At 42.3% G+C, this 19353-nt stretch overlaps 2 non-coding genes and 31 pseudogenes across 2 annotated transcripts; all 33 read left to right on the top strand.

The window, feature by feature from the left end:
• Positions 1–8929: 8929 nt before the first annotated feature.
• On the top strand, positions 8930–9048 carry LOC148908038 (5S ribosomal RNA; annotated as a pseudogene).
• A 201-nt stretch (positions 9049–9249) lies between these two features.
• LOC148908037 (5S ribosomal RNA) lies at positions 9250–9368 on the top strand (annotated as a pseudogene).
• A 199-nt stretch (positions 9369–9567) lies between these two features.
• LOC148908036 (5S ribosomal RNA) lies at positions 9568–9686 on the top strand. The gene has a single exon (XR_016120967.1). It is a non-coding gene; the product is annotated as a 5S ribosomal RNA (ribosomal RNA).
• Positions 9687–9887: 201 nt separating this feature from the next.
• LOC148908035 (5S ribosomal RNA) lies at positions 9888–10006 on the top strand (annotated as a pseudogene).
• A 198-nt stretch (positions 10007–10204) lies between these two features.
• Positions 10205–10323, top strand: LOC148908034 (5S ribosomal RNA; annotated as a pseudogene).
• A 199-nt stretch (positions 10324–10522) lies between these two features.
• Positions 10523–10641, top strand: LOC148908033 (5S ribosomal RNA; annotated as a pseudogene).
• Positions 10642–10840: 199 nt separating this feature from the next.
• Positions 10841–10959, top strand: LOC148908032 (5S ribosomal RNA; annotated as a pseudogene).
• Positions 10960–11160: 201 nt separating this feature from the next.
• Positions 11161–11279, top strand: LOC148908031 (5S ribosomal RNA; annotated as a pseudogene).
• A 198-nt stretch (positions 11280–11477) lies between these two features.
• On the top strand, positions 11478–11596 carry LOC148908030 (5S ribosomal RNA; annotated as a pseudogene).
• Positions 11597–11795: 199 nt separating this feature from the next.
• Positions 11796–11914, top strand: LOC148908029 (5S ribosomal RNA; annotated as a pseudogene).
• A 201-nt stretch (positions 11915–12115) lies between these two features.
• LOC148908028 (5S ribosomal RNA) lies at positions 12116–12234 on the top strand (annotated as a pseudogene).
• Positions 12235–12432: 198 nt separating this feature from the next.
• On the top strand, positions 12433–12551 carry LOC148908027 (5S ribosomal RNA; annotated as a pseudogene).
• A 198-nt stretch (positions 12552–12749) lies between these two features.
• On the top strand, positions 12750–12868 carry LOC148908026 (5S ribosomal RNA; annotated as a pseudogene).
• A 201-nt stretch (positions 12869–13069) lies between these two features.
• On the top strand, positions 13070–13188 carry LOC148908025 (5S ribosomal RNA; annotated as a pseudogene).
• Positions 13189–13386: 198 nt separating this feature from the next.
• On the top strand, positions 13387–13505 carry LOC148908024 (5S ribosomal RNA; annotated as a pseudogene).
• A 198-nt stretch (positions 13506–13703) lies between these two features.
• LOC148908023 (5S ribosomal RNA) lies at positions 13704–13822 on the top strand (annotated as a pseudogene).
• Positions 13823–14023: 201 nt separating this feature from the next.
• On the top strand, positions 14024–14142 carry LOC148908022 (5S ribosomal RNA; annotated as a pseudogene).
• A 198-nt stretch (positions 14143–14340) lies between these two features.
• On the top strand, positions 14341–14459 carry LOC148908021 (5S ribosomal RNA; annotated as a pseudogene).
• Positions 14460–14660: 201 nt separating this feature from the next.
• LOC148908020 (5S ribosomal RNA) lies at positions 14661–14779 on the top strand (annotated as a pseudogene).
• Positions 14780–14978: 199 nt separating this feature from the next.
• LOC148908019 (5S ribosomal RNA) lies at positions 14979–15097 on the top strand (annotated as a pseudogene).
• A 198-nt stretch (positions 15098–15295) lies between these two features.
• On the top strand, positions 15296–15414 carry LOC148908018 (5S ribosomal RNA; annotated as a pseudogene).
• Positions 15415–15613: 199 nt separating this feature from the next.
• On the top strand, positions 15614–15732 carry LOC148908017 (5S ribosomal RNA; annotated as a pseudogene).
• Positions 15733–15931: 199 nt separating this feature from the next.
• Positions 15932–16050, top strand: LOC148908016 (5S ribosomal RNA; annotated as a pseudogene).
• Positions 16051–16249: 199 nt separating this feature from the next.
• Positions 16250–16368, top strand: LOC148908015 (5S ribosomal RNA; annotated as a pseudogene).
• Positions 16369–16566: 198 nt separating this feature from the next.
• LOC148908014 (5S ribosomal RNA) lies at positions 16567–16685 on the top strand (annotated as a pseudogene).
• Positions 16686–16885: 200 nt separating this feature from the next.
• LOC148908013 (5S ribosomal RNA) lies at positions 16886–17004 on the top strand (annotated as a pseudogene).
• Positions 17005–17202: 198 nt separating this feature from the next.
• On the top strand, positions 17203–17321 carry LOC148908012 (5S ribosomal RNA; annotated as a pseudogene).
• A 199-nt stretch (positions 17322–17520) lies between these two features.
• Positions 17521–17639, top strand: LOC148908011 (5S ribosomal RNA; annotated as a pseudogene).
• Positions 17640–17838: 199 nt separating this feature from the next.
• Positions 17839–17957, top strand: LOC148908010 (5S ribosomal RNA; annotated as a pseudogene).
• A 198-nt stretch (positions 17958–18155) lies between these two features.
• LOC148908009 (5S ribosomal RNA) lies at positions 18156–18274 on the top strand (annotated as a pseudogene).
• Positions 18275–18472: 198 nt separating this feature from the next.
• On the top strand, positions 18473–18591 carry LOC148908008 (5S ribosomal RNA; annotated as a pseudogene).
• A 198-nt stretch (positions 18592–18789) lies between these two features.
• LOC148908007 (5S ribosomal RNA) lies at positions 18790–18908 on the top strand (annotated as a pseudogene).
• A 198-nt stretch (positions 18909–19106) lies between these two features.
• LOC148908006 (5S ribosomal RNA) lies at positions 19107–19225 on the top strand. The gene has a single exon (XR_016120981.1). It is a non-coding gene; the product is annotated as a 5S ribosomal RNA (ribosomal RNA).
• The last annotated feature ends 128 nt before the right edge of the window (positions 19226–19353 follow it).

Genomic DNA, 19353 nt, shown 5'->3' with positions numbered 1-19353 from the left:
GCGATCGCAAATAGCCTCCCAGTGTTCCCTGTCCTCCCATTTAACGCCCTCAACATCGTCAAAGCCTACAAAGGTTTGGTCAATTTCCTTCTTACGCTTTGTCAGCACCCGGGAGGTTTCAAGGGGGCAACAGCGTTCGGCTATGTCACCGTGGGTTTCGCAGGCAATACCTTCGAGGTGGTAACGGCGGCAGCGGTACTTATGCCAGTTCTCTTCAAAGAAGGGCTCATCACAGCGGCGGCAGCAGTTCTTAAGACAGACCCTGTTGTCGCGGTGATATTGTAAGGCCTGGAGGGTGGACAGCTCTCGACCGCAGTCACCGCAAAGGGTGCTTACGGTCTTTTGACAAACCTTTTTGGAAAGATGGTATTGCAGTCGCTGCTTACTGCTGAAAGATTTATTACATTGCATGCACTCCATTATACATACCTTATTTTTTATTGTTATTTTGTTAAACCCTGCAAGAGGGTTTTAGGATAGGGTCTATTATTCCTTGTTGTTTTGTTAAATGCCTGCGAGAAGGTCTTAACAAAATAACAATAAATAAGAAGACCTTATTTGAAACCTCTTATCTTACTTTAACAAATTAACAATAAATAAGAAGACCTTATTTGAAACCACCTTGCAGATCCTCTTTGTAGGTGTCAGCTAAAGTTCGCTGTGCTTTAGGATCCGCGGGACACCAATGCCCAACAAAGGATTCTTCGGGGAATACCTTGTTACAATGAAGGCAGGTGTATTTTTTCTCCTCACGAATTGCGGGGGTTTCAGGGATTATGCAGTCGGCAGGTAGTTCACATGTAATGCAGTCCATATATTGAAATGGTAATGAGAACTGTATTCTATGGAGGATATCGCATGAAGTCCTTAACGGACTCCTTAGCCCAGCCGACCATTGTCAAAAGCGCACCAAACCGTTCCGCGCGCTTCAGACTGCACATTTCATCGTACAATTCCTGCACGCGCTCTTTTAACCGGTCTATCTCCTCCCTTTGCATTTCTATGGTGTCTCTTTTATCTTTTGCGTCGGCGACAATTCTTTGCATTGCTTCCACTGGTTCCATCTATATATGAACCCAGATCACATGCCTTGTAACGCTCTGATAGTAGGACCCACCGGCTGTGGAAAGACCCAATTCGTCGTGGAGCAGCTATTAGGATCCTTTAGATACCGCTTCGACTACATAGTGCTGCTTTGTCCCACCTACGTGAATAACCGCACCTGGACGGGCATAGGAGTGAAAGACGACGACTTCTTCGTAGATATTTTAGACCCTAACGAGTTATCCAGCCATTTGAAGTTCTGGCACAAGCAATTCCCTAAAGATACACAGACTTTACTCATACTGGATGACATTGCCTGTGGGGACGACGTAAAAAGGCGCACCTCCGAGTTGGTGAAGCTTGCCTTCAGCGGCAGACATGACAATATCAGCGTTTGGTTGCTCTCGCAGCAGCTTACCAGTGTCTCTAAACCCTTTAGGGAAAACATAGGCTCCCTGGTCGTATTTTATACTCCGAGTCGGAGTGACCTGGAAACCATCTTAAGCGACTACGGCGGCGAGATAAGCAAGGAACAGTTGCATGAATACATGCGGCATTTAAAAACGCACCAACATTCCAAAATGATTTTCTCTTTGAGGTTTCCTTATGACGTTAATGTATATGGAGATTGAGCAGCTCTTAGATGAAGTCCCCACGCAGTTAGATGAAAGTAACCTCAAGGAACAACTCAACATCCTTGTGTCTTCGGGGAAGTGTAAAGAAATGATAGGCAAGGAACTTACCCATGAGCAAGTTAACAAGTTGTCAGAAGAGGAAGTCAAAAAGTTCCATAAGAGGTACGAGGCTGCCCTTGCAAGTAAGACCACGGACGCCGTAGCAGACTCCGCTATCCGACTTGCCACCAAGCTTCTCGGACTTGCACTGCCTATAGACGACGTGGAGCAACTGCGGAAGGACATAAGCGAGGACTATGTCATCGCCCAAGAACTTAAGATAACCTGTGGGTGGTTGTCTTTGAAGTGCGGTAAGTTAATGGCAGTCGCCTCCGCGGCACTTCACGTAGCTCAGCACGTCGACTTGAAGGAGGTACTGGTGTCTTGGAAGGACTTCAAGAAGGACAAAGAAGTCGAAAGGGTATTCAAGGCAGCACTTGCTGAGGTACCTAGTCAAGTACCTGCAAGTGACTTATCAAGTACTTAGTCAAGTCATTCGCGGGAATTACCCAGGTCGCCTCAAGTACCTAGTTAAGTCATCCTTAAGTACTTAGTCAAGTCGTCTTAAGTTACTTATCAAGTCCTTCAAGTCCTTAGATATAAGATGAGTGGCACCGAAGAACAACCACCCGTAGAAGATACCAAGATTACCAAGGCTAAATCTCCGGGCAGAGTCGCTGCCGGAAAGAAGCTCGCGGAGATGAACAGGAAGAACAAAGCAAAGAAAGAAGAAAAGGTGGAGGAAAAAGAAGAGGAATCCTTCATTAATCCTGGGTACGTCATCGGCGCGTTAGGAGTCGTTATAGCAGCAGGCAGCCTTTACTTACAATGGCGGGCTACGAAAAAGGTAGAACCACCAACATATCACGCGCCCGTGCACGCACCTGTGGAGGTTAGAAAAAGTAAGATCCCTGAAATGGAGTAATAACCTTCTCGCTTTGTAATATAATGTCGACCGCGTTGTTGAAAACTGTTGAAGAAGCAGCTATCATTACTTCCATCGTTGCGGATATTGGTTGGGTAGGTAAGAAAGTGCTCAAAGAAGACTTTACTGAAGACCCAAGCAAGAGCTTCGCTAATTTCGCTAAAATGACCGCTGCCGTTGGCGGGGCTATCATGCTAAAGGATTACCTACGAAAGGAAAAGTACCTGCCTAATGTATAATGGTTAGCTTAGTCGCAGGTGGAGTCATTGCAGCTTTAGCATTTACAGGGGCTAATTATGGTGGTAGATATCTGGATAAATTAGTTAGCGGTGATAGAAACGCAGAATCTAACGCCGAAAGGAAGAGACACGATTTGGCGCTGGAGAAATATCAAAGGGATGTGGCGGCTTGGAATGAAAAAAGACAAGCTTACAGGGATTGGTTGGATAAGAACTACCAAGACAAAATGCAGGCGGACAAGAACTTTGAAAATACAGACTATGCCTTTAAACTTTATGCGCAAGCGCATCCCACAGTGGCGTTAAAAAAGCCTCAGTTCAAGAATTACTACCAGCCTTCTAAGAAACAAAAAGACAATGAATTGGTCTTCGTAGGAGTCGCAGGACTGGCCGGAGGCGTGGCCTTGGCGTATCTGCTCTAACGAAGGGGACTTGTCCCCTGTAATATATGATCGTCTTTTTGGAAAGCGACAAGAATAACTTTACTACTTGTCTGAATCCTCCCATCAAAGCCTGTAAGGTTCGGTTGGTTAGTTGCTCTTTGTACAATTCTTGGTATAATTTAATTAATGGCTTTGTCATCGGAACTTCCGGTACCAAACCAAAGTTGCCAGATTCCCATTACACCCCTATAACACTGGCTAAGGAGCTAGCAAAGCATGGATATACTCTTACCACAGGATTACCCCATGAAATGAAATTCAAGAAAAATAGTGGAAGCGCTAATCTAAAGGACAGTTCATTGGTAGAACTCCTGGGCCTTACTAGTACCACGATAAATAGCGGCAGTACATATGATGTGAAATGGAAAGTCGCATCCTCTTATGAAGTCTATTGCGACTTGGTCCATAGTTACAACAATGGAGAAAAGTCTTCTCTTATGTCCAAGTTTCTGCCCAAAGGTAATCCATTTGACCCAGTAGAATACACTCCCATTTCTTTGAGCTATGACTTGTCTAATTTGGTAGAAAGCATAAACATCACCATCAAAGTGGACGGAAAGACGGTGGATTTTAACGGACGTAAGATCAATCTCGTCCTATCCTTCGCTTGAATCAAGCGAAGCGCGATTCTATTCATATAATGGGCCGCGTAGAGGACAAACTCAAAAGGATTTACTATGGGCCTGAAGGCTATTGGAAAGGAGCGTCGGCTATTAAGAAACTCGCGACCGCGGCCAGGGTATCAGAAGAAACGGCTAAGAACTGGTTAAAAAAACAAACCCTCTGGCAGGTTTATCTTCCCGTGCCCAAGTACATTCCCAGGCCCAGCTTTACCGTAAATGCCCCCAATGAAGTTCATCAGGCGGATTTGCTTTTCTTACCGCACGATAAGGTGAGAAAAAAGACCTATAGATACGCTTTGACCGTAGTTGATATCGCAAGCAGATACAAGGACGCCGAACCCATAACCAGCAAGGATTCTGGGGAAGTCGCAGAAGCCCTAGGTAGGATTTATAAGCGCGTCTTGAAATGGCCCAAGCTGCTGCAAGTGGATGCGGGGACGGAGTTCATGGGCGTGGTTACCAAAACCCTGAAAGACCACGACACTAAAATTAGAAGAGCCGAAGCAGAGTACCACAGGGGTCAGAGCATCGTCGAAAGATTCAATAAGACCTTGGCTGAGCGTCTCTTTGGGTACCAGTATTGGAAAGAGCTGGAAGATCCCTCCAAACGCAACAGGGAATGGACTCAGAGGCTCCCCCAGGTCGTCGCGGCTTTGAACAACGAGGCGGCCAGGGCTACGGGAATGAAACCCAAGGATGCCATAAAAAAGAAGCACGTGGAACACAAGTCCTACGTCAGAAGTTCGAGGGCGGTCTTCCCCCAGGAGAAGAGATTAGGAAACGTCACGGTACGATATCTCTACGGACCGGGTGAATTAGAAGGAGGATCCAAAAGAGCTACGGATCCTAATTGGTCTTTGGAAACTTACCAGATCCGAAGTGCGATAGCTAAGAAGGGTCAGCCCATCTTGTATTATCTTCATGATGGTCCCACGCGTGGGTTCGTCAAAGAAGAACTGCTTATCGTGTGATGTCCGAATGCTATCGTATGCACTCCGTCATCACACATCCATCGCTTACCGTCAAATGCAGACAGTGACACCTTCTCCTGCGTGACGTTATGTATCTGATGACCATAGCTGCGCAGGCTGTTCATCTTATGCCGCTGTTCCTTGCGTGTTCGTAATACGTTGAGGTAGGACTCGTGGGTTATATCCTTCTTAACCACGTATTTTTTTACGCCTTTAGCTTTCTTTTCTACACCGTCTAACTTTAGCACGCTGTACATCTTGGGTTTCAGGCCCACGTATTCCACGATGGGTTTTCCTTTCATCTCGTCCTTCATTTTCCCGATTACTTTCTTGTTTTTAGGGGAGTAAAGAAAGTGGTCGCGTGGGTAATCGCTGGTGTCGTATTCATCGATGTCGGGAACACAGTCTTCGTAAATGTCTTCCGTCTGCACCTCTAGTATCAAGGAATCGGTGTCGGTGTATAAGAGGCGGCACTTATTACCGTATTTCGGTTTTAGCTTGTCGTAGTAAAACTCATACATGAGCAGCTTTGATAGGTCTAACACTGTAAACCCCGTGTATACGGGTTTATTCAGGAATAGATTCGCTTTCTTCATGTGAATCACGTAGAAGTTTAACATTTCTACGTATCTAACGAATCCAGGCTGTGACACGTATGCTTCTGCTTCCTCTCTGGTGCTGGCTATCTTTATGCTTACGCGCTTGCGGATGTTCTCCATTGTCTTACCAAATACGCTATTGTTCATTAGTTTAAACAGGTTCTTTTCGAAGTCATTCTTTGCCTGCGTACGCTTTTGTGTGTTAAAGTCAATGTAGGAGCGCATCCATGGTTCCTGCGTGAACTTCAAAACGCGGTGGATCTTCTTCACGCGTAAGCCGTGGCGCACATAGAACTGCAGGTTGCGGTAATGCACCACGTACTTTCGCTTGTCCATCAGGTTCATCGTTAGCTTCCTGTACGGTTTGTAGCCAGGACACATTTCCCTCTGCAGCGGACTCAGCTGCTTAAATGGTATTTCTATTGCTTATGGTGCTAATGGGAACTCATTGTGTGCGTCGTGCAAGTGCTCTGGGTATTCCAGGTCCACCTCCAGCACGTAACCTTTGTCGTCTTCTTTACCTACATTTAGGTAAAACTCTATGGGCTTTATGTTGTCCCATTCGAAGTCGCGTACAGGTAAGTACTGTGACATTGCCCAACCGTAGAGGTTGTTTGCGTCTAAGTAGAAGATGTATGTGGTTGGCTTCTCCGGGTCGTACTCCACCGTGGGATTGTTCGCTTTTGCGTATCGTCTGCTGGGTCCGCAAACACCGCCGCGGATACCGTCTTCCATAAAGCGGTACATGTCGTATTCCGTTAGGAGATCCAGTTGCGCGTTTGTCTTCTTTAGCAGCGCACTCCAACTAAGCCCAGGAGCCGTGTAGAAGTTCGCTGGATCCAACCCGTAGTATTCCATTGCCATCTTTCGAAAGCTTTGGAAAACATCCGCGAGCAGCACTACGTCTGAACGTAGGTAGATGTCGTGGTATTCTCCCATATTCTCACAGGAGTACTTTTCCCACACATCTAACGCATGCTGGTACTCCTCGTCCTTTATACCGGACTCGTTTAGGGTGCTGTAGAATCTCTCTTTGGGTGGTAGGGGCTCTTCGAATCGCTCCCAGGAGTCCATGTATTCGTATGGGTAGACTCCTTTCCTTTCCGCGCCGTATTGACTGGAAATGGGGAACTCCGTGTTGTATTTAACCAAGTTTGCTAAGGAGTCCGCCATGAACTGCTGCGAGTCTAAGAACTTCAGCTTGCCTACGGTTACGGACATGTACCTTTCTTTGTTGTTGGGTATGCACTTTACTTCGGAGCCGTCCGTTCCTTGTAAGAGTAAGTGACTGTCGTAACCCCTTAAATTATGAAAGAATACGGGTATTTCCATTTCTGGATCTACTTTGAAGTTTATGTTGCATTTCCAATGAGCCGCACCTCTGTATTTACCCGTGATGTGGCAGTGATCTCTAACCTTATCCACATAGAAATCCTCAACAAATGCTTTGTGGCAGTGAATGCAATGCGTGGAGGGCTTTCCCGGCTTCTCGCCCTTCTTAGCATACTTCCCGCATTTAAAATGAGCTTCTCCTAAATACTTTCCATCTTCATCCCACGCTTTCTTGGCTCGTCTTCCAAACTGGAGAAGCGTATGTTGACAAATGTGGCATTTCTTTGCCTTGGTAAAAGCATCCTGGTTCTCTTTGGTAAATACCATCTTCTTTGGGTGTCTTAATTGTTCTCTTATCTCTTCCTCCTCTTCTCGCAATGCTTCTAGAAACTCATTAGCTGCGTTCTTACCTCGGTAAATTACAGGAGGGTCGGCTTTACCGTCTGATCTGACTACTATGTAACCAAAGGAGCAGATCTCGTGTAATCCCACCTTATCCGTGGCACCACTTTTCTGCTCTTCCTTAGTTATCAACGCTTCAAAGTCTGCATATATCACGTAAGGCACCTGCATCTGCTTTTGATGGTCTGAGTAGGATAGGTTCTTATCTGTAGGCATCTGGATCCGTTGCGCCACTTCTTCGACTCCGCGACATATTTCGTCGTGATCCTTTAGAGCTTTAACGCTGGTAAAGGATAATAAGCAGCAATCGCAGAAGTATTTCTTACCTTTGTGTTTGGTGTGTCTGTAAAATAGTCTGCTAATATGTTTAGCCCACGAATAATGTCCGCCGTGGTAGAAAAGGTGTATTCGTTCTCCTTTACTCTTTGACAACACTAGTGGTACTATCGTTTGGTCTCTGACTCCGTAAACGTTAATTGCTAAATCGTTTATTTCCTCAAATATGGGGATGTCTATCAACTGCATTGGGAACTCTACGCCATCCCACTCCAAATCATCTGTTGGGTACTTGCTTGGTCTACATGGATCCTTATCTACTGGATACAGTGCGGATCGTATTGCCCACATAAAGCAGCGGTTGTCGTCATTCTTTACGTTAACGATTGCCTTCTTCCTTTCTACCCACACCGGCAGGGGCACGTAACTTCCTCCTCGTATTGGTACGTACCTTGCCATGCTAACCTCCATACCTTCTACCTCCTCCACTGTCCAACCTGATCCTTCTTTCGTGTAGTTAGACAGCGACTCCATTATTGCTTCTAAGGCTTCGCTGAGTGACTTATCCAGATTGGTGGACTCTAATATCACTAACGACTTTGATCGCAGCATTGCTGTCGTCGTTGCCTCATCTTTTGACAAACTTACTTCTACCATTATACTCGCTTTCAGGGCTCCTAATTCTTCTATGCCTTTTCGAAGCGTTCTCTTGACCTTCCTTTCTGACTGACGCCAAAACTGTCTAACATCAATCTCACCGTTACCGGATATTGACACCGTTTCGAAATTGCTTTGGGATTCCATCTATATAATAGGAGATATCTTATACCTAATTCCAGACCCTTTTCAGATCGTCGTAGTCATACTCACAATCCTGACAATGCCAAAACAATTTAACCTTAGTCTCAAACTTCTTACCACATCCACAATTATAGCTGCTCATACATTTCGTCTTCATCTTTAAATGCTTCTTCAAGTCCACTTCTTTCTTAAAAATTCTCTTACAATCTTCGCACTCCATATATAGACTAACATATTTTACATAGACGCGGGATGCGGGTAATCGCGGTACGAATCGAGGGGGGTACTTCAGGCGGGTAATCCTCCGGTTGTCGTTCCGCTGGAACCCCCATCCCCTATACTACTAGGGCCAGCGTAGTACTTGGATGGGTGACCAACTGGGAATAACTGGTGCTGTAGACTTTTGTTCATTTGATTCACCTTCTCTTTTCAATTGCTTCAGATCACTTTATTCGTTTATCTTTTAATTTTTCTACTCCATTCATTGCTGTTCTTGTTTTCTGTTTGTTTCGTAGTGATATTTTCTTCCGTTCTAGAAAAGTTAAAAGTCGCTGAAATGGTGATGCAGCGTAAAGTAGCTTAAGTTGTGCAATTTCTTCTGTGTACGGCCATACCAGCGAGAAAAAACCGGTTCTTTTCCAATCACCGAAGTGAAATTGGGTAGGGCCAGCGTAGTACTTGGATGGGTGACAACCTGGGAACAACTGGTGCTGTAGACTTTTGTTCATTTGATTCCCCTTCTCCTTTCAATTGCTTCAGATCACTTTATTCGTTCATCTTTTAATTTTTCTACTCCATTCATTGCTGTTCTTGTTTTGTGTTGTTTTTTTTTGTGTGTTGTTTTCTTCCGTTCTAGAAAATTGAAAAGGCGCTGAAATCGAGATGCAGCGTAAAGTAACTTAAGTTGTGGAATTTCTTCTGTCTACGGTCATACCACTGAGAAAAAAACGGTTCTTATCCGATCACCGAAGTGAATCTCGGCAAGGCCAGCGTAGAACTTGGATGGGTGACCACCTGGGAATAACTGGTGCTGTAGACTTTTGTTCATTTGATTCCCCTTCTCTTTTCAATTGCCTCAGATCACTTTATTCGTTTATCTTTTAATTTTTCTACTCCATTCATTGCTGTTCTTGTTTTCTGTTGGTTTTTTTTGTGTTGTTTTCTTCCGTTCTAGAAAAGTATAGAGACGCTGAAATCGAGATGCAGCGTAAAGTAGCTTAAGTTGTGCAATTTCTTCTGTGTACGGTCATACCAGCGAGAAAAAACCGGTTCTCGTCCGATCACCGAAGTGAAACTCGGTAGGGCCAGCGTAGTACTTGGATGGGTGACCACCTGGGAATAACTGGTGCTGTAGACTTTTTTGTTCATTTGATTCCCCTTCTCCTTTCAATTGCTTCAGATCACTTTATTCGTTTATCTTTTAATTTTTCTACTCTATTCATTGCTGTTCTTGTTTTCTGTTTGTTTCTTTAGTGTTGCTTTCTTCCGTTCTAGAAAAGTTAAAAGGCGCTGAAATAGTGATGCAGCGTAAAGTAGTTTAAGTTTTGCAATTTCTTTTCTCTACGGCCATACCACTGAGAAGTAACCGGTTCTCCTCCGATCACCGAAGTGAAACTCGGTAAGGCCAGCGTAGTACTGGGATGGGTGACCAACTGGGAATAGCTGGTGCTGTAGACTTTTGTTTATTTGATTCCCCTTCTCTTTTCAATTGTTTCATATCACTTAATTCGTTGATCTTTTAATTTTTCTACTCCATTCATTGCTGTTCTTGTTTTCTGTTTGTTTCGTAGTGATATTTTCTTCCGTTCTAGAAAAGTTAAGAGGCGCTGAAATAGTGATGCAGCGTAAAGTAGCTTAAGTTGTGCAATTTCTTCTATGTACGGCCATACCAGCGAGAAAAAAGCGTTTCTCGTCCGATCACCGAATTCAAATTGGGTAGGGCCAGCGTAGTACTTGGATGGGTGACCACCTGGGAATAACTGGTGCTGTAGACTTTTGTTCATTTGATTCCCCTTCTCTTTTATATTGCTTCAGATCACTTTATTCGTTTATCTTCTCATTTTTCTACTCCATTCATTGCTGTTCTTGTTTTCTGTTTTTTTTTTTAGTGTTGTTTTCTTCCGTTCTAGAAAATTTAAAAGGCGCTGAAATAGTGATGCTGCGTAAAGTAGCTTAAGTTGTGGAATTTTTTCTGTCTACGGCCATACCACTGAGAAAAAACCGGTTCTCCTCCGATCACCGAAGTGAAACTCGGCAAGGCCAGCGTAGAACTTGGATGTGTGACAACCTGAGAATAACTGGTGCTGTAGACTTTTGTTTATTTGATTCCCCTTCTCTTTTCAATTGCTTCAGATCACTTTATTCGTTTATCTTTTAATTTTTCTACTCCATTCATTGCTGTTCTTGTTTTCTGTTGGTTTTTTTTGTGTTGTTTTCTTCCGTTCTAGAAAAGTATAGAGACGCTGAAATCGAGATGCAGCGTAAAGTAGCTTAAGTTGTGAAATTTCTTCTGTGTACGGTCATACCAGCTAGAAAAAACCGGCTCTCGTCCGATCACCGAAGGGAAATTGGGTAGGGCCAGCGTAGTACTTGGATGGGTGACGACCTGGGAATAACTGGTGCTGTAGACTTTTTTGTTCATTTGATTCCCCTTCTCCTTTCAATTGCTTCAGATCACTTTATTCGTTTATCTTTTAATTTTTCTACTCTATTCATTGCTGTTCTTGTTTTCTGTTTGTTTCTTTAGTGCTGCTTTCTTCCGTTCTAGAAAAGATAAAAGGCGCTGAAATAGTGATGCAGCGGAAAGTAGGTTAAGTTTTGCAATTTCTTTTCTCTACGGCCATACCACTGAGAAGAAACCGGTTCTCCTCCGATCACCGAAGCGAAACTCGGTAAGGCCAGCGTAGTACTTGGATGGTTGACCAACTGGGAATAACTGGTGCTGTAGACTTTTGTTCATTTGATTCCCCTTCTCTTTTCAATCGTTTCATATCACTTAATTCGTTCATCTTTTAATTTTTCTGATCCATTCATTGCTGTTCTTGTTTTCTGTTTGTTTCGTAGTGATATTTTCTTCCGTTCTAGAAAAGTTAAGAGGCGCTGAAATAGTGATGCAGCGTAAAGTAGCTTAAGTTGTGCAATTTCTTCTATGTACGGCCATACCAGCGAGAAAAAACCGTTTCTCGTCCGATCACCGAATTCAAATTGGGTAGGGCCAGCGTAGTACTTGGATGGGTGACCACCTGGGAATAACTGGTGCTGTAGACTTTTGTTCATTTGATTCCCCTTCTCTTTTCAATTGCTTCAGATCACTTTATTCGTTCATCTTTTCATTTTTCTACTCCATTTATTGCTGTTCTTGTTTTCTGTTTTTTTTTTTTGTGTTGTTTTCTTCCGTTCTAGAAAAGTATAGAGACGCTGAAATCGAGATGCAGCGTAAAGTAGCTTAAGTTGTGCAATTTCTTCTGTTTACGGTCATACCAGCGAGAAAAAACCGGCTCTCGTCCGATCACCGAAGTGAAATTGGGTAGGGCCAGCGTAGTACTTGGATGGGTGACGACCTGGGAATAACTGGTGCTGTAGACTTTTTTGTTCATTTGATTCCCCTTCTCCTTTCAATTGCTTCAGATCACTTTATTCGTTTATCTTTTAATTTTTCTACTCTATTCATTGCTGTTCTTGTTTTCTGTTTGTTTCTTTAGTGTGGCTTTCTTCCGTTCTAGAAAAGTTAAAAGGCGCTGAAATAGTGATGCAGCGTAAAGTAGCTTAAGTTTTGCAATTTCTTTTCTCTACGGCCATACCACTGAGAAGAAACCGGTTCTCCTCCGATCACCGAAGTGAAACTCGGTAAGGCCAGCGTAGTACTTGGATGGGTGACCAACTGGGAATAACTGGTGGTGTAGACTTTTGTTCATTTGATTCCCCTTCTCTTTTCAATTGTTTCATATCCCTTAATTCGTTCATCTTTTAATTTTTCTTATCCATTCATTGCAGTTCTTGTTTTCTGTTTGTTTCGTAGTGATATTTTCTTCCGTTCTAGAAAAGTTAAGAGGCGCTGAAATAGTGATGCAGCGTAAAGTAGCTTAAGTTTTGCAATTTCTTCTGTGTACGGCCATACCAGCGAGAAAAAACCGTTTCTCGTCCGATCACCGAATTCAAATTGGGTAGGGCCAGCGTAGTACTTGGATGGGTGACCACCTGGGAATAACTGGTGCTGTAGACTTTTGTTCATTTGATTCCCCTTCTCTTTTATATTGCTTCAGATCACTTTATTCGTTTATCTTGAAATTTTTCTACTCCATTCATTGCTGTTCTTGTTTTCTGTTTGTTTCGTAGTGATATTTTCTTCCGTTCTAGAAAAGTTAAAAGTCGCTGAAATAGTGATGCAGCGTAAAGTAGCTTAAGTTGTGCAATTTCTTCTGTGTACGGCCATACCAGCGAGAAAAAACCGGTTCATTTCCGATCACCGAAGTGAAACTCGGTAGGGCCAGCGAAGTACTTGGATGGGTGACCACCTGGGAATAACTGGTGCTGTAGACTTTTTTGTTCATATGATTCCCCTTCTCCTTTCAATTGCTTCAGATCACTTTATTCGTTTATCTTTTAATTTTTCTACTCTATTCATTGCTGTTCTTGTTTTCTATTTGTTTCTTTAGTGTTGCTTTCTTCCGTTCTAGAAAAGTTAAAAGGCGCTGAAATAGTGATGCAGCGTAAAGTAGCTTAAGTTTTGCAATTTCTTTTCTCTACGGCCATACCACTGAGAAGAAACCGGTTCTCCTCCGATCACCGAAGTGAAACTCGGTAAGGCCAGCGTAGTACTTGGATGGGTGACCAACTGGGAATAACTGGTGGTGTAGACTTTTGTTCATTTGATTCCCCTTCTCTTTTCAATTGTTTCATATCACTTAATTCGTTCATCTTTTAAATTTTCTGATCCATTCATTGCTGTTCTTGTTTTCTGTTTGTTTCGTAGTGATATTTTCTTCCGTTCTAGAAAAGTTAAGAGGCGCTGAAATAGTGATGCAGCGTAAAGTAGCTTAAGTTGTGCAATTTCTTCTATGTACGGCCATACCAGCGAGAAAAAACCGTTTCTCGTCCGATCACCGAATTCAAATTGGGTAGGGCCAGCGTAGTACTTGGATGGGTGACCACCTGGGAATAACTGGTGCTGTAGACTTTTGTTCATTTGATTCCCCTTCTCTTTTCAATTGCTTCAGATCACTTTATTCGTTTATCTTTTAATTTTTCTACTCCATTCATTGCTGTTCTTGTTTTCTGTTTGTTTCGTAGTGATATTTTCTTCCGTTCTAGAAAAGTTGAAAGTCGCTGAAATAGTGATGCAGCGTAAAGTAGCTTAAGTTGTGCAATTTCTTCTGTGTACGGCCATACCAGCGAGAAAAAACCGGTTGTTTTCCGATCACCGAAGTGAAACTCGGTAGGGCGAGGGAAGTACTTGGATGGGTGACCACCTGGGAATAACTGGTGCTGTAGACTTTTTTGTTCATATGATTCCCCTTCTCCTTTCAATTGCTTCAGATCACTTTATTCGTTTATCTTTTAATTTTTCTACTCTATTCATTCCTGTTCTTGTTTTCTGTTTTTTTCTTTAGTGTTGCTTTCCTCCGTTCTAGAAAAGTTAAAAGTCGCTGAAATAGTGATGCAGCGGAAAGTGGCTAAAGTTTTGCAATTTCTTTTCTCTACGGCCATACCACTGAGAAGAAACCGGTTCTCCTCCGATCACCGAAGTGAAACTCGGTAAGGCCAGCGTAGTACTTGGATGGTTGACCAACTGGGAATAACTGGTGGTGTAGACTTTTGTTCATTTGATTCCCCTTCTCTTTTCAATTGTTTCATGTCACTTAATTCGTTCATCTTTTAATTTTTCTGATCCATTCATTGCTGTTCTTGTTTTCGGTTTGTTTCGTAGTGATATTTTCTTCCGTTCTAGAAAAGTTAAGAGGCGCTGAAATAGTCATGCAGCGTAAAGTAGCTTAAGTTGTGGAATTTCTTCTGTGTACGGCCATACCAGCGAGAAAAAACCGGTTCATTTCCGATCACCGAAGTGAAACTCGGTAGGGCCAGCGAAGTACTTGGATGGGTGACCACCTGGGAATAACTGGTGCTGTAGACTTTTTTGTTCATATGATTCCCCTTCTCCTTTCAATTGCTTCAGATCACTTTATTCGTTTATCTTTTAATTTTTCTACTCTATTCATTGCTGTTTTTGTTTTCTGTTTTTTTCTTTAGTGTTGCTTTCTTCCGTTCTAGAAAAGTTAAAAGGCGCTGAAATAGTGATGCAGCGTAAAGTAGCTTAAGTTTTGCAATTTCTTTTCTCTACGGCCATACCAGCGAGAAAAAACCGTTTCTCGTCCGATCACCGAATTCAAATTGGGTAGGGCCAGCGTAGTACTTGGAAGGGTGACCACCTGGGAATAACTGGTGCTGTAGACTTTATTTCATTTGATTCCCCTTCTCTTTTCAATTGCTTCAGATCACTTTATTCGTTTATCTTTTAATTTTTCTACTCCATTCATTGCTGTTCTTGTTTTCGGTTGGTTTTCTTTGTGTTGTTTTCTTCCGTTCATGAAAAGTATAGAGACGCTTAAATCGAGATGCAGCGTAAAGTAGCTTAAGTTGTGGAATTTCTTCTGTCTACGGCCATACCACTGAGAAAAAACCGGTTCTCCTCCGATCACCGAAGTGAAACTCGGCAAGGCCAGCTTAGAACTTGGATGGGTGACCACCTGGGAATAACTGGTGCTGTAGACTTTTGTTCATTTTATTCCCCTTCTCTTTTCAATTGCTTCAGATCACTTTATTCGTTTATCTTGAAATTTTTCTACTCCATTCATTGCTGTTCTTGTTTTCTGTTTGTTTCGTAGTGATATTTTCTTCCGTTCTAGAAAAGTTAAAAGTCGCTGAAATAGTGATGCAGCGTAAAGTAGCTTAAGTTGTGCAATTTCTTCTGTGTACGGCCATACCAGCGAGAAAAAACCGGTTCTTTTCCGATCACCGAAGTGAAATTGGGTAGGGCCAACGTAGTACTTGGATGGGTGACAACCTGGGAACAACTGGTGCTGTAGACTTTGGTTCATTTGATTCACCTTCTCTTTTCAATTGCTTCAGATCACTTTATTCGTTCATCTTTTAATTTTTCTACTCCATTCATTGCTGTTCTTGTTTTGTGTTGTTTTTTTTTGTGTTGTTTTGTTCCGTTCTAGAAAATTGAAAAGGCGATGAAATCGAGATGCAGCGTAAAGTAACTTAAGTTGTGGAATTTCTTCTGTCTACGGTCATACCACTGAGAAAAAACCGGTTCTTTTCCGATCACCGAAGTGAATCTCGGCAAGGCCAGCGTAGAACTTGGATGGGTGACCACCTGGGAATAACTGGTGCTGTAGACTTTTGTTCATTTGATTCCCCTTCTCTTTTCAATTGCTTCAGATCACTTTATTCGTTTATCTTTTAATTTTTCTACTCTATTCATTGCTGTTTTTGTTTTCTGTTTTTTTCTTTAGTGTTGCTTTCTTCCGTTCTAGAAAAGTTAAAAGGCGCTGAAATAGTGATGCAGCGTAAAGTAGCTCAAGTTTTGCAATTTCTTTTCTCTACGGCCATACCAGCGAGAAAAAACCGTTTCTCGTCCGATCACCGAATTCAAATTGGGTAGGGCCAGCGTAGTACTTGGAAGGGTGACCACCTGGGAATAACTGGTGCTGTAGACTTTATTTCATTTGATTCCCCTTCTCTTTTCAATTGCTTCAGATCACTTTATTCGTTTATCTTTTAATTTTTCTACTCCATTCATTGCTGTTCTTGTTTTCGGTTGGTTTTCTTTGTGTTGTTTTCTTCCGTTCATGAAAAGTATAGAGACGCTTAAATCGAGATGCAGCGTAAAGTAGCTTAAGTTGTGGAATTTCTTCTGTCTACGGCCATACCACTGAGAAAAAACCGGTTCTCCTCCGATCACCGAAGTGAAACTCGGCAAGGCCAGCTTAGAACTTGGATGGGTGACCACCTGGGAATAACTGGTGCTGTAGACTTTTGTTCATTTTATTCCCCTTCTCTTTTCAATTGCTTCAGATCACTTTATTCGTTTATCTTGAAATTTTTCTACTCCATTCATTGCTGTTCTTGTTTTCTGTTTGTTTCGTAGTGATATTTTCTTCCGTTCTAGAAAAGTTAAAAGTCGCTGAAATAGTGATGCAGCGTAAAGTAGCTTAAGTTGTGCAATTTCTTCTGTGTACGGCCATACCAGCGAGAAAAAACCGGTTCTTTTCCGATCACCGAAGTGAAATTGGGTAGGGCCAACGTAGTACTTGGATGGGTGACAACCTGGGAACAACTGGTGCTGTAGACTTTGGTTCATTTGATTCACCTTCTCTTTTCAATTGCTTCAGATCACTTTATTCGTTCATCTTTTAATTTTTCTACTCCATTCATTGCTGTTCTTGTTTTGTGTTGTTTTTTTTTTGTGTTGTTTTGTTCCGTTCTAGAAAATTGAAAAGGCGATGAAATCGAGATGCAGCGTAAAGTAACTTAAGTTGTGGAACTTCTTCTGTCTACGTTCATACCACTGAGAAATAACCGGTTCTCCTCCGATCACCGAAGTGAAACTCGGCAAGGCCAGCTTAGAACTTGGATGGGTGACCACCTGGGAATAACTGGTGCTGTAGACTTTTGTTCATTTTATTCCCCTTCTCTTTTCAATTGCTTCAGATCACTTTATTCGTTTATCTTGAAATTTTTCTACTCCATTCATTGCTGTTCTTGTTTTCTGTTTGTTTCGTAGTGATATTTTCTTCCGTTCTAGAAAAGTTAAAAGTCGCTGAAATAGTGATGCAGCGTAAAGTAGCTTAAGTTGTGCAATTTCTTCTGTGTACGGCCATACCAGCGAGAAAAAACCGGTTCTTTTCCGATCACCGAAGTGAAATTGGGTAGGGCCAACGTAGTACTTGGATGGGTGACAACCTGGGAACAACTGGTGCTGTAGACTTTGGTTCATTTGATTCACCTTCTCTTTTCAATTGCTTCAGATCACTTTATTCGTTCATCTTTTAATTTTTCTACTCCATTCATTGCTGTTCTTGTTTTCTATTGGTTTTTTTTGTGTTGTTTTGTTCCGTTCTAGAAAATTGAAAAGGCGATGAAATCGAGATGGAGCGTAAAGTAACTTAAGTTGTGGAATTTCTTCTGTCTACGGTCATACCACTGAGAAAAAACCGGTTCTTTTCCGATCACCGAAGTGAATCTCGGCAAGGCCAGCGTAGAACTTGGATGGGTGACCACCTGGGAATAACTGGTGCTGTAGACTTTTGTTCATTTGATTCCCCTTCTCTTTTCAATTGCTTCAGATCACTTTATTCGTTTATCTTTTAATTTTTCTACTCCATTCATTGCTGTTGTTGTTTTCGGTTGGTTTTTTTTGTGTTGTTTTCTTCCGTTCTGGAAAAGTATAGAGACGCTGAAATCGAGATGCAGCGTAAAGTAGCTTAAGTTGTGGAATTTCTACTGTCTACGGCCATACCACTGAGAAAAAACCGGTTCTCCTCCGATCACCGAAGTGAAACTCGGCAAGGCCAGCGTAGAACTTGGATGGGTGACCACCTGGGAATAACTGGTGCTGTAGACTTTTGTTCATTTGATTCCCCTTCTCTTTTCAATTGCTTCAGATCACTTTATTCGTTTATCTTTTAATTTTTCTACTCCATTCATTGCTGTTCTTGTTTTCTGTTTGTTTCGTAGTGATATTTTCTTCCGTTCTAAAAAAGTTAAAAGTCGTTGATATAGTGATGTAGCGTAAAGTAGCTTAAATTGTGCAATTTCTTCTGTGTACGGCCATACCAGCGAGAAAAAACCGGTTCTTTTCCGATCACCGAAGTGAAATTGGGTAGGGCCAGCGTAGTACTTGGATGGGTGACAACCTGGGAACAACTGGTGCTGTAGACTTTTGTTCATTTGATTCACCTTCTCTTTTCAATTGCTTCAGATCACTTTATTCGTTTATCTTTTAATTTTTCTACTCCATTCATTGCGGTTCTTGTTTTCTGTTTGTTTCGTAGTGATATTTTCTTCCGTTCTAGAAAAGTTAAAAGTCGCTGAAATAGTGATGCAGCGTAAAGTAGCTTAAGTTGTGCAATTTCTTCTGTGTACGGCCATACCAGCGAGAAAAAACCGGTTCTTTTCCGATCACCGAAGTGAAATTGGGTAGGGCCAGTCTTGTACTTGGATGGGTGACAACCTGGGAACAACTGGTGCTGTAGACTTTTGTTCATTTGATTCACCTTCTCTTTTCAATTGCTTCAGATCGCTTTATTCGTTTATCTTTTAATTTTTCTACTCCATTCATTGCTGTTCTTGTTTTCTGTTTGTTTCGTAGTGATATTTTCTTCCGTTCTAGAAAAGTTAAAAGTCGCTGAAATAGTGATGCAGCGTAAAGTAGCTTAAGTTGTGCAATTTCTTCTGTGTACGGCCATACCAGCCAGAAAAAACCGGTTCTTTTCCGATCACCGAAATGAAATTGGGTAGGGCCAGCGTTGTACTTGGATGGGTGACAACCTGGGAACAACTGGTGCTGTAGACTTTTGTTCATTTGATTCGCCTTCTCTTTTCAATTACTTCAGATCACTTTATTCGTTTATCTTGAAATTTTTCTACTCCATTCATTGCTGTTCTTGTTTTCTGTTTGTTTCGTAGTGATATTTTCTTCCGTTCTAGAAAAGTTAAGAGGCGCTTAAATAGTGATGCAGCGTTAAGTAGCTTAAGTTGTGCAATTTCTTCTATGTACGGCCATACCAGCGAGAAAAAACCGGTTCTCGTCCGATCACCGAAGTGAAACTCGGTAGGGCCAGCGTAGTACTTGGATGGGTGACCACCTGGGAATAACTGGTGCTGTAGACTTTTTTTTCATTTGATTCCCCTTCTCCTTTCAATTGCTTCACATCACTTTATTCGTTTATCTTTTCATTTTTCTACTCTATTCATTGCTTTTCTTGTTTTCTGTTTGTTTCTTTAGTGTTGCTTTCTTC

The sequence above is a fragment of the Actinia tenebrosa genome, unplaced genomic scaffold (genome assembly GCF_029948245.1).
Source record: "Actinia tenebrosa isolate PJP-AT-01 unplaced genomic scaffold, QUT_ActTen_1.0 PGA_scaffold3__52_contigs__length_22856419, whole genome shotgun sequence".
NCBI lineage: Eukaryota > Metazoa > Cnidaria > Anthozoa > Actiniaria > Actiniidae > Actinia > Actinia tenebrosa.
Note: the sequence above shows the minus strand (reverse complement) of the source record. Positions and strands in the feature narration are given on the sequence as shown.